This window comes from Mercenaria mercenaria, chromosome 11 (assembly GCF_021730395.1).
Source record: "Mercenaria mercenaria strain notata chromosome 11, MADL_Memer_1, whole genome shotgun sequence".
NCBI lineage: Eukaryota > Metazoa > Mollusca > Bivalvia > Venerida > Veneridae > Mercenaria > Mercenaria mercenaria.
This window is the reverse complement of record NC_069371.1, coordinates 60,161,467-60,174,144: the sequence shown is the minus strand read 5'-3', so window position 1 is coordinate 60,174,144 and position 12,678 is coordinate 60,161,467.

Genomic DNA, 12,678 nt, shown 5'->3' with positions numbered 1-12,678 from the left:
TATGGTTATAGTTTTTTTTTTTTTTTTTTTTTTTTTTTTTATAAGTCAATATTTCTGTTAATATCAAAGATTTTAACTTGAAGCTTGAAATAGTTAACTTAGACTTGAATTTTGACAAGGGTTATACCCCTTTTTAATTTAGAATCCTTTTATCTGTTAGGGTTTTATGAAGTTTTATTGACAGGGCTCTAATTCAAAGTCAAACACTGACTAAGGTTGGAGAGTGCTGTCCTATGGACGGCTCTTGTTAGACATAGTGTTGTTTTAAGAACATCATAGAAACATTTTAAGATTCATTGATATGACTTTCTGGTATATCATTGGTTTTTAGTGATGATAAGGTCTTTTATGGTAGTGTTTTGTTTTATTGTCATAATGTACAAATTGCCATATGTATAGTCTCTTATAAATCATTTATGACTGGTCACATACATGTTCTTGTGATATTTCGATATTTGTAAATTATAATGTAAATGTAATGTGATGAAACTATAATAAAATATTTGAATTTGAATTGAATTGAACTGTGATATGAGCTGTGCCACGAGAAAACCAACATAGTGGGTTTGCGACCAGCATGGATCCAGACCAGCCTGCGCATCCGCGCAGTCTGGTCAGGATCCATGCTGTTCGCTTTCAAAGCCTATTGCAATTAGAGAACCTGTTAGCGAACAGCATGGATCCTGACCAGACTGCGCGGATGCGCAGGCTGGTCTGGATCCATGCTGGTCGCAAACCCACTATGTTGGTTTTCCGATGGCACGGCTCATATGTACAAAGATCTAAGACAGAGACTTTATGATGATACTGTATCACATTTAAACTTACAGTCAGAAGACGAACTTGTGAAAACTCTATTGTTGGACTTTCCGAGGAGAACAGCTAAATATCTGTTATGTGCATTTGCTAGGAGAAGGTCATTAACCCATCGTTAATTCAAATCAACTTTCAAATATTATGTAACTACATTATATTTGTTTCCTGTAATCATTCAAAATGTCCATACATTGCTTTTCATATCAGCAATTTCTATTGTTTTGTAAAAAGTGACTTATAGACCCATCGGGCCGGTTGTACTATATTTCATTTGTATGATATTGTTCTATTTGCTATGCCGTACAAATGTCACTGTAATAAACGATTTATCGATCTATCTATCTAATGACTCGGCTTAACTGGACTTGGGTCACCGCCAGATATGCCATAACAATGGAACGTTTTAATAGTTAGAAATTATAAAACTCTCACTAAAAGTTTGATGATAGAAAAGAAGATTGGACACTTGGCAAATGGACATAGGGATTTAATGGAGTGTTTGGGAAAAATAATCGAGTGAAATATATTGTAAGTAACTTTTCTTTCGTATAGCAGTTATATATATTCTGATCTTCTGAATTCACACTCGTCTTGATTTTGACGTGACTATAAAATTCTTTCCCTAGTTGTAGGTGTAGATGGGCATTTCCGGCCTCGAGGGTAACTGTTTGTATAGGATATCGACCTCGTACATCGGTCTTTCTCTGTATGAAAGACCTGTGCACGGGCTTCTTGTGAACACCGAGAAGCCCGTGCACAGGTCTTTCATACAGAGAAAGACCGATGTACGAGGTCGATATCCGACTTACATACCGCCATTTCTTCTCAAAATGTCCAGCAGCTACGATTCTGACGAGGCATTTGATCTATATAATGAATTTGAAGACAGAAAGGTTTTCCTGACACAGAATACATACATGTAAGGAATTAATGTTACTTTTAGAATTACGTTTATTCGTAAAGTTATGGCGTGGTAATCGCTATCGTATTTTAGTTTATATAGGTGTAGAAAGTGGAAAAAGTGTACATATAAGACCGGGAAGGTATGTTATGAAATATTACCTGAAAGGTTATGCAGAATAATAATCGTCTGCCTTACAGTACTTCGATATCGGTAGACAACATGCAACCTCAGAAAAGTAAAAATTACTTTCATTTTTGTAGAGAAAATTATGCGCATTTTTGTCACAAAACACCAAAAGACATTGTCAAAACTGTTTTAAAAACCATTTACTGAAAGCGTCCATGAAGAAACTTGATATAATTTGACAAAGTTCATACAAATCCGTCCGAACGGAGCAATATCTAGGAAGTGGTTTGGAATATTTAAATAAAACTTCATATTATACATGCTCCCCACTACAGGGAATGGGGCCCGTCAGGTTGTTATGGCCCTTAGAAGGTGCTAGTGTTAACTATATAGGATGTTATAAATTTGGCAATTTCTGCTTCATAACACATTTTAGTAACTCCAGAGTAATTGCCCTTTAACTGTTTTAAAAGCCACATATTTGTACATAACAAACTAACTACTCCACCCAGTCAACCCCACCATCCCGATCATACACCCCACCCGATTTTTTTCCCATCAGTATTTATTATCAACATTTGAAGTTTTGTACCCTCCGGACCCCCCCCCCCCCCCCCCCCCCCACACCACACACACACCCCTTCCACCTAAAACAAATTTAAACCTTCCATGAAAATTTGTCAACGAACGGTCTAGACTGCCGGATCATTCTGTTCTACTGGCTGAATTTAACTTAGGGTAATCAATAAAAACGGACTATAATAATGATGCAAATGTCCCCAAGCAGAATGATGTGAGATTTAAGCTCAAACAAATACCGGCGGATTTTATGAACAGTGAACTATCGAAGACTGCAATCTTGAATATTATCTCTAGAATTGAAAGTGCTAGGGAAACACAAACAGATATTGACTCAATTTATGGAATTCTCTGTGACAATATACATGACGAAATGTTACGTAAAATACCTGTGTACAGCACAACTAAAAGGACAAGTAAAATGTATAAAAACAGAAAACCGTACTGGAACGAGGAGCTAGATGAACTAGAAATGCGTTGACAACAACCGTTCGCGGAATAGATTGCGATCTGAGTATGTAAACAATCAGAACGGTCGTATAGATATATGCAAGCCGTTGATATAGAGGATATGTCAACAACCAACCCTACCGAGTTCTGGCGTAAAATACAAAAACTAGGACCGAGAAAAAGACATGTCAATCCCTGTAGAAATTGTGAATGTACACGGCGAATGTTAACAGAACAGCTAGACCTCTGCACGAGAATATTCTTATGTTCAGAGAGGTCTTTCAGAAAAATATAGACCCTTGTCTAAAAAATGAAGAGGTATGAAAATGCGGTAATGAGGCTACTACCGATTTATCACGTAAACAGTTACGACCCGCGAGCTGGATATTCTCATCTGCACCTAAAACCAGAGATAGAATATTTTTCTTGCATACCATATTCAAGAAATAGGTACTGTAATATTGAAATCAATCAAATCAATCGAACGACTTACTTTCCTTTTAGAACTATTTCTCACAACAGCTGTTTCGAGCTATCTAAATCAATTATTTTGTCATACATTACAGGGAATAATCAATACGAACTATGTGAGCTACGGCCGTTTTATTTTTAAAAAGTTGCATTGAAAACGTTTCTTGTATTTTAACATTTGAAAAGTTGATTCATAATTGCTTTTTGTATTAATACGAAATCTTATTAAACCAACAATAAAAAAGAAGCATTTTCCGCCATTGCAATTTTCACAATATTAATTTCGCCATATGATGGTCGTACTCATATTGAAAAGAAATAAAAGTATATTCAGTAGCTTACCATATGCTGTACTTTTAATGTATTTCTGTATACCTTAAAGGCCGACTTTGTTAGTCCAGAGGAACAGTTGGATGACTGACATTTATTGCTAATTCTAACATGATACGCAGCAATTGCTATATAAACATATAGCAAAATCGCCTATACATGAATCTACGATAAAACATGGTTGGCTGTTACATTTCACCCCCCTATGATTGTAACATAAGAGATTCTACTTCAGTTCCATTACATACGAATTATTTCAGGGCCAAACGGTTGCACAAACAAACATTTACTATACGCTCTTGCATACTTTCGAGCCGGCGGAAGTCAGTGCGCGCGCAGGCGTATTGAACATCTGGCGTTAAGTCCCGCTCTCGTTTAAAACGTGGTTGCTAGGGGGGAAAATGCCTTAATATTCACATGTAGTGCATTTTCTCGATTAAATATACATAGTCATACCACAATATTACCTGTATTAATTGACATTCACGTCTTTAAGAACAACAGAATATATCGAACCCTTGATTTGTTGTTTGTTTGGATTTCGTAAATTTCGTCGGCTGTTCTTCAACATTTACTTTCGGTTTAGAAATCGGTCTTGTTCCCAGAATAGAAGATCATGTCCCCCATAGCAACCGTATATTAATACGCGCGGAATTCTCCCAAGATTCCAGAAAAATTTTGACATTTATGGACAAAATTCGAATAATCACTACCCGCGACTCGGAAGTTGAGGCTTCTCTCAACCGCCCGAAACATGTCCTGGCTATTTTCCACCTTGCAAAGCTTCAGCTGGATCAATTTTCATGCAGTTTCTTTTAGGAGAATAAAGAATAAATATGTCACGTGGAACTTGTTTCTGCGCATAATTTATGCAAATAAGCTACTTTCCAAAACATCTGCGCAAGTTAATTTGCCTTGGCAGACAGGTGCACGAGGGGAGATAATTTTGACCTCACGTTAGAGTTACTTGTCCTTTTTGTTGTTATTGTAGCCAGTAAAAGCTAGGTAAAGAAGTTTGTAAGTGGGTTGAAAACAGAATTTCAAAAATATTAATATAATAAAAAGTCATACTGAGTTATGTGTAGGTCCGTAAAACACGTTCTGATCTCTACCAGTGAATTCAGTTAGCTTAATTATGATTCAGCGGTGACGTCATAAATGTATGACATAAAGTATGACGTCATAATGATGTGACGTCATATAAAAGTTAAGCTCGTCACTCGTAACAAAGGGTCAACTCGCTTAAGGAGGTAGGTTACCTTGTTACAAGGGTAAATTCAAATTAGTTGAACCGCAGCGTTTGTTTGTATTTCGTGTAATATGAAGTTTTACCTGCTACAATCTCAATTTCGTTTGTCTCTGTCCCTTCAAATTCAATTTTTATCCAGGTTTGAAGAACATGACCCTCTAAAGGTATTTCATATTGAAAGAAGAAGGAAAATACGGATATTTAATACTTTTCAATGTATTTTAGTTTCATTGATATCCGTAGAAGTCTGCATAATTGATAATTTTACTAATATGCACGTACGCTTTCTAATATAAGCTTTAAATGTATATGTCGCGGGGCTCGTGTTTCCATGGTAACGCATTTTCTCTCATTTTTAAACAACTATGTAAAAAAATAGGGGTTTTCTACGGCTCATTCTGTTAATGACCAACATAGAATATTTGGGAAATATTATAAGCAAAATACCAAGCACTTTACATGGTACCCTATTTTTCTTAAAGTTTACAGTAACCATGGCAACAGAGATGTTTAAAATAGCTTATATCTTGCCTTTTGTCGTAATTTCTTATAAATAATTATTGAATAAGATTATCATTCTAGTTAATGTAGCTTTAAAACATATTATTTCTAACGTAAGTTATATTTTCTTGTTATTTGCATTGATTCAAACAAATTTCACAGGTTAGAATACATACGGCAGTACCCCTCGTCTCGCATTTTTCATGGAAAAATCGTTCAGCATGCTGCTATTATTCTCACGGATATTGTTGAAATGAAAATAAAAAGCCGAAGCTGTGTTTCTTAAATAGACCAGTGTCAACGCTTTTGAATTTTACATTTAGATACATAGGTCACGGGCTTCGTTTCCATGGTAACATCAATTAAATTCAAGGAACCACATTTTTCTACTGAAATTTGAACAATTTTAGATCTTAGTTTCAGTATATAAGTAACAAATTATCAACGGAACCTGAAAAATAAGTATTACAAATCAAACTGCTAGATTTTTTATTTGAAAATGGCCGTTACAAGTAACCTTTCATCCAACTATATTCCAAATAACATTGGTTACCATCATCCATTTTCTTACAATCCGCATAACGTTTCAATATAACTACATAAAAGAAGCAAAATGTTGATGATTATTCAGAGCAAAAGATTCATAACAAATATTTCAGCAAATTTTTGTTATTTGAAGATAGTTAAAATAAAGAAAATGCACAGAATTACGTACTTTCAAGATAAAATCTATTAATTTTGCGCGGTAACTGACACGTAACGTCATGACGTCAATGACGTCATATTAAGGCAACATTGTTTTGAAGCGTTTCTGCGGCAACTGATTCATTATTTCTGCATTATTAAACCATAAAGTATCAGATCGGAGACAGGTTCAGGATTTGTTTTCAGAAGAATGAATATACAAACACATTTAATTTGTCGTAAACGTCGTCGTAAATCGTCACGTTAGCTTCCGGTTGGACATGCGCACATACAAATATGAAGGTAACCTACCTCCTTAATTTGATGATTCTGTTCATAATTAGTTTGCGAGCTGTTAGATTACTAATTTATGAATACTTCTCAAAATTCTGATAAAAAAGAAACAAATATCTATACGTTCCATTGGCTATGCAACACTTTCTAACCATAGGGGGTGAATTGTAACAGCATATGACCCGAATGACGTATTACGCTGAAAATGTAGTACTGTAAAATGCGAATTATTTGCGTTGTTAGAATCGAAATAATAAATATGTTCCAATATTTTATCAATTAATAAAACATGGGCAGTCGTTTGGATGCGAATAATTAAATCACTCGTGCTACGCACTCGTGATTTAATTATTACGCATCCAAACTCCTGCCCATATTTTATTAACTGATAAAATATAGAATCTAGGAACAGATTTATTATTTCTTAACTAATGACACACTTACCCAGTAATTTGACCACAAGTATTATCTCCTCAAACTTTCAAGGAATTCTAATGCTGCATAATAAATTGAAATACTATCTTAAGTGATAAGTACGTTTAACGCCGTGCATAAAGGCATATTAAGTTCTAAATAATTGTGTAAACCATCCTTGTGGGATCAAAGATATTACAATTGCAGCCTACGCCGTTTCGTCAGGCTTCCCGGGCCTATCCGGCATACCTCTGCGCCGGTCATGCGAGATAGGCTGAGCGGCAAATAATATTTTCACGATATAAATTGGGAAGAACAATTGGAAAGTTAAGGTTTAAAAATACTCGTAAAGGTCGAAATATATCACAGGAAAAAAGCGGTGACTTATTTGGAACAGGTCACATTAGAAAATCATACCAGATTAGAAATTTGTTACAGAAGGTTGAGCTGGCAGGCGTGCGTCGGAGCGTTCGTTTATTCTAAAATTTGCGAGAATTTTTTTCCTCTGTCATAAGACTATTTTATGACCACTTTAAAGTTTATCACGTAAAGTGTTTTCATATTTTATTTTCAAGATAATTTCGGCATACAATTCGGTATTTTGTTTTCTTGTTTGTACACGTCACGTGCCTTTCTTAAACATACATGTCACATGATCAGGATGAAGTTTTTAACAGTCGCCACGCAATTGATTATAATTCTGAATAATTCAAAGCCAAAGTTTAGACCGTTTTCAATAATCATTGATATAAAGTTAATTCACTCAGGAAAATCTTTTCAACAGATTATGGCGTTTGTTTTTGTGCCATTTCATTATTTCGTTCTGTCGCAGTGATACAACGATAAACGTGGTATCCCGGATTGAGTGAAACGAATTGGCCCATATATAAATTCCTGTTTACACTGATGCAGACAAAAGTGGAAGCGGTCTTATTGTGGTAATCCTCGAATACTCTAGAAACAGTAGCTTAGAAACTTTGCAAACTTGTTTATTATCATAAGTTGAGTATGTTATCCAAGAATCTTACTTTTCGCCTGTATTTTGTCAGGATTATGGCCCGTTTTCACTTTAAAAATGGAATCGATTGGTAATTGTTTTTCTTTCAAAATTGGCACTCTTTCCTTTGGCATGTAAGAGCTTTATTATATCTTTTTATTATCGTAAATTAGAAAGTAGGTCAAGAACCATAACTCTCTCTTTAATTCAATCAGGTTTTATTCATTTGCCCTTTTAAACTTAGAAAATTCGTATTTCTTGGTTATTTTGTCCCATGTCCATTTTTCTTGACTACTATAGCCTAAAACGTTATATATTATTTTCATCAAGAAGGCTAAGAACCATCGTTTTACTGCACACTGCCTTATGCCAAGGACTATTCTATACAGACGAGCGTTGGCACCCACAGGCGCGGTGCTCTTGATTTCCTTTCGTATATGTATATAACTAAGACATTTTGTGTATCTGTGCGACATTATTTTATCAGTAGGATATGAATATAAGAAGCGACAGACTCGCCCGCACTCTGAAAGGCATGTTGGTATCAGTTAGGGCGGCCTGTCGCTTCTAATAACAAATGCTGATTGGATGGGATAATGCCGTGATTTTTATTATAGAAAATTAATGAAATATCATGGCATATTGTATAAGATAGAATATAATGAAATGAAGCATGAAAGGATAGATTTCTAGCCAAACTGCATAGCAACAAAATAGACAACGCTATGATTTTGAAGCTCTAAATATGATAAGCACACATGCACTAGACAATGAACAAGGAGAATGCATTGTGCTATGCAAGTTCAGCTACCGAAAATCCGTGGCCAAGATGCTCAACGAATTCTCAACATAATGATAATGTATTCAAAGGAAACAAAAATATGAATCCAACGCAAGTGCAAGAGAATACATTATTATAACACTGAAATTGTGTCTGCAAAATTAATATTTGTATTTGATGTATTAATATATTTTTATCCCTGATTGTATTATTTGTAAAACGGATTCGGTTGCTAGATTTGGATCAGGCATCATGTGCCACGCAATGATTAACCATCCAAGCAAGTGACTGCACTAACCTGCACATTCAACAAAAGAAACAGGGGGATCATGTCTGTTTCAACAGACCTACTCCGAGGTTTGTAGCAAAGTGATCACAAATATATATATACATGTATATATATAGTAGAGAGAATTTATACGAACTAAATCACCACCACAATTTACCAGACCAATTACGGCAAAGCGCCTAGCAGTACAAACGAATACGCACATGCACATGAGTTGTTAACCCTGTTCTAAATAAGTTACAGTCACTCCAAGGATCAATTTTATATAGAATAAAGAACAACAACTATTTAGTGTGTTATAACCTCTAGATGGCCGCAAACGGGCAAAACAGGCCCTATCAAAAAGTCATGTTATGCATATTCTGACATTCTCATTCTGTCAAATTGTACATGTACCTACTACACATCAGGACCCATTTTAAATGTCTGTAACCTACATTTTCCTGAAGAGTATTGTCAATGCTCAATAAAAATCAAAAGAAAAGTGGGGGTCATGTTTGATGCAAGAAAAATAATTTCAGTCAAACACACAAACTGCAAAATCAGCTAAAAAATGATACCCCAAATTACACTGGTGGTGTATGATCTAAGTTTCCATGAAAAAATTTTGTCTTGTTGTTATTCCATTATGAAAATGCTACCTACATGTCAAGCATAGATCTGTCATGTGATTTTAGCAAAACAATTGCAAAGAAAATAAGGGAAATAGCTCTACAGAGCAAAAAAGCTGACATACTGAGAAATTTTCCTCACTTATCAGGGGAAGGAAGTGTGCAAATACTACGATTAAGTCAGTTTCGCTGTTAGCGTTTTCTCCCCTTAGCGCTTTGACAACTCTTATCTCAAACAGTGATCAAGTAACAAGACATCATCTCTTACATGCTTGATTGTCTATATACATTCAATTAATATAAATGAATAGCATTCTTTATTCGGAATGTGAATGTTGTGACTGATGTTTTTCTTTAAACAAAATATTTTAGCAATTTATTTTCTGTGCTTTGCACGAAACAATGGATACTTTTTCGCACCTAATACGCAAGTGTTTCATTAGAAATTTATTGTTTTATAGATTTATAGATTTCTGATCTGAAATTTTAATCCAACAAAAGTATTTAAACTGTACGAGAGGAAAACATTTCAATACAAGATAGTGATATGTTTTGTGATAGTATTTATTATCAGATCAGAAATCATATTTTTTTTTTTGAATAATTGATGTATTCTTCAGACTGAATGACAAGCGGATACATCTATCAAGTTTACCAAATCTATTCAATAACTTCATTGCACATCTTTTAATAATATCATGTATTGGTATTCAAACAAATCAAAGTATACATGTGTATGATGTACAGATGAATGGCTATACTCCGTTTTAAATGTACGCATGCAGCTATGATAAAACATAGAGTTCTTATGAAATTTGATAATATTGAATTAGGTACATTATATACAATACCTGCACATCTGTTTATCATCTCCAACACCATTCCCCTTATTTTCAGAGTCCTTATCTTTGCATCATCTTAACACACACTTATCAATAAGCATCAGTAGCTTTGCGGAGTAACTTTTGTACTAGGGTGATTCCTAGTGATTTCAGTCTTGTTTTAACTTCTTCCGTGGTCATTTTACTGGCGGGCTTTTCATTTTCTTTTTCAAATTGCTTTAAAACTTAATTACTAACAAACTTTATGTTATGGACACACATCAGAATTTGCTGTTTTAACTGCTTTTTACGATGAAATATAAAATATAATTCCTTGTGCTTGTATTTGTATCTATAGTTATATTATTTTATGAATGTTTGCCCGGTCCTGAAGATTTTAAACGACACTTTGTAGAACGGTTTTAAGTACGTAGAAGAATGGTCAACATAGTAGAGTTTTTCGCTGATAAATCATGAGAAGTGTGACACGTTTTCTGTCTTTTACAGAAAAAAAAAATATACAAAAAAATTGTCAGACAAATGACTCGAACACACTACCCTGCGGTTAATGGTAAAACGCTTTGTCCGCATGATACATGATGGTATATAATTGGCATTTCAATAGTTATACCGTTGTTTAGGTTCGGACACCGAAAATTTATTTACGAAAACATACGGAATATTCATGAGTGCCAGGTCAATACTTACGGACAATACGTAATTATATTATATAGTTTAATTTGAGAATTATTTTCTTTCCTTGTTACTTATTATTTTTGGTAAAGGGTAAAACATGAAAAAAAAATAATAAAAGCTAAAATGTTGGCCCAAATGAACACAGGTGGTAATTATTAGTTGTCGATTCTCCATTCATTATGAAACACATGTGCATCTGTCCACTGTTAATTACATCTAATTAAGAGATAAACATCTTTTTGGCGTAAAACGGCACGCACTAGAAAACTGTTATCAATTTTGTAATCTCATGTTAATTCTTTGAAAGGCATTTAAGTTTAGACTAAATTGTCAAAAATTATAGCCATTTAGATTTCGAAAAATGTAGGAATTTCAACTCTTTCTTTGCTAGATTTTTTTTACAATTGGTTATTCCGTTTAATTATTTGACCATTTTACAAGGTGCATATAAAAAACACCTACAAATCATAGCCAATATCTTGTCAATTTTCTTTGAATTCCAATTCACTGATTCAATCCGCTACTTTGACATAAATCACGCATTTTAAGTTCAAATACTATGTCATACATCGGCACGTGTCACGATGTTATACCTTTCATTCATACATGCCGTGATTCGGATGGCAACATACGTGTCCCTTTAGAATATAATTAACATAATTTAATTTCTTCGTACTCTGATTCAAGGTATATGACCATAAAATTTATAATGCTAATATTTTGTCAATACAATACTCTGTCCCGTGCCACGATGATATATACATGTATAGAAGAAACAGGATGCTACCTGACCAAAATGACACTTTAAATTTAAATTTAATAAATAAATTAATTAAATAAAGTTTAAATAAACTAATTTACTGAAACACCCAGTCATTTTGTCAAAATAAGTCATAATAAATATATTGTATTATTATTTTGGTTATTACTGTAATGCAACTACAGAGCTGCTTTCACTTTTATTTTCGAATTTTTAAAAACATATCTCAGTATTTTCAAAGGAAAATGCCACGAAAACTTTAAAAAGAAAAAAAACTTTTAAAAGAACATTTGTCAGACGGAAAGCACCTAAAAATCATGTATTCCCATTCCGATACGGCTCTGTCTTATCGTATAACTTAGCACGTTTTTATCAATATACAGAAAGCGTTGAAACTCTGTTTTTAAACTAATTTAGAAGCAAGAAAGAAATAACTTATTTTATAATAAAATATATGTCTAGAATGTGCATGGCGGGAACTTTCCAAATATATCAGGGATGGAAATTTAACTTTAATATTTCCATCAAAAATAAACAGTAAAAACAGGGTTATCGTGTAATTCTGCCAAATATATATAGGGAGTATATTGAATTTGAAAGACTTTTTTCAAACGAATTTAGAAGCAACCAAATATTGACTTATTTTGAAGAAAAATATACTATCGTAAAGCTGTTGAATTGTTTTTTAAGGAAATATCAGGGATGGTATAATAGAATAAATAGAAATGTGTAATTTATGACATTTTCTATGGTAAATGTATCATTTTCCTATATAAATCAATGTAAGTTTAGGAATAGGATTTATCAGTTGCGCTGTCTGGTGGCTTATCAGAATATGTGCCGTAGATGTACTGATAAGATCGCCAAAGAGGAAAATTGTTCAACATGGAACTATTTGTATCCGC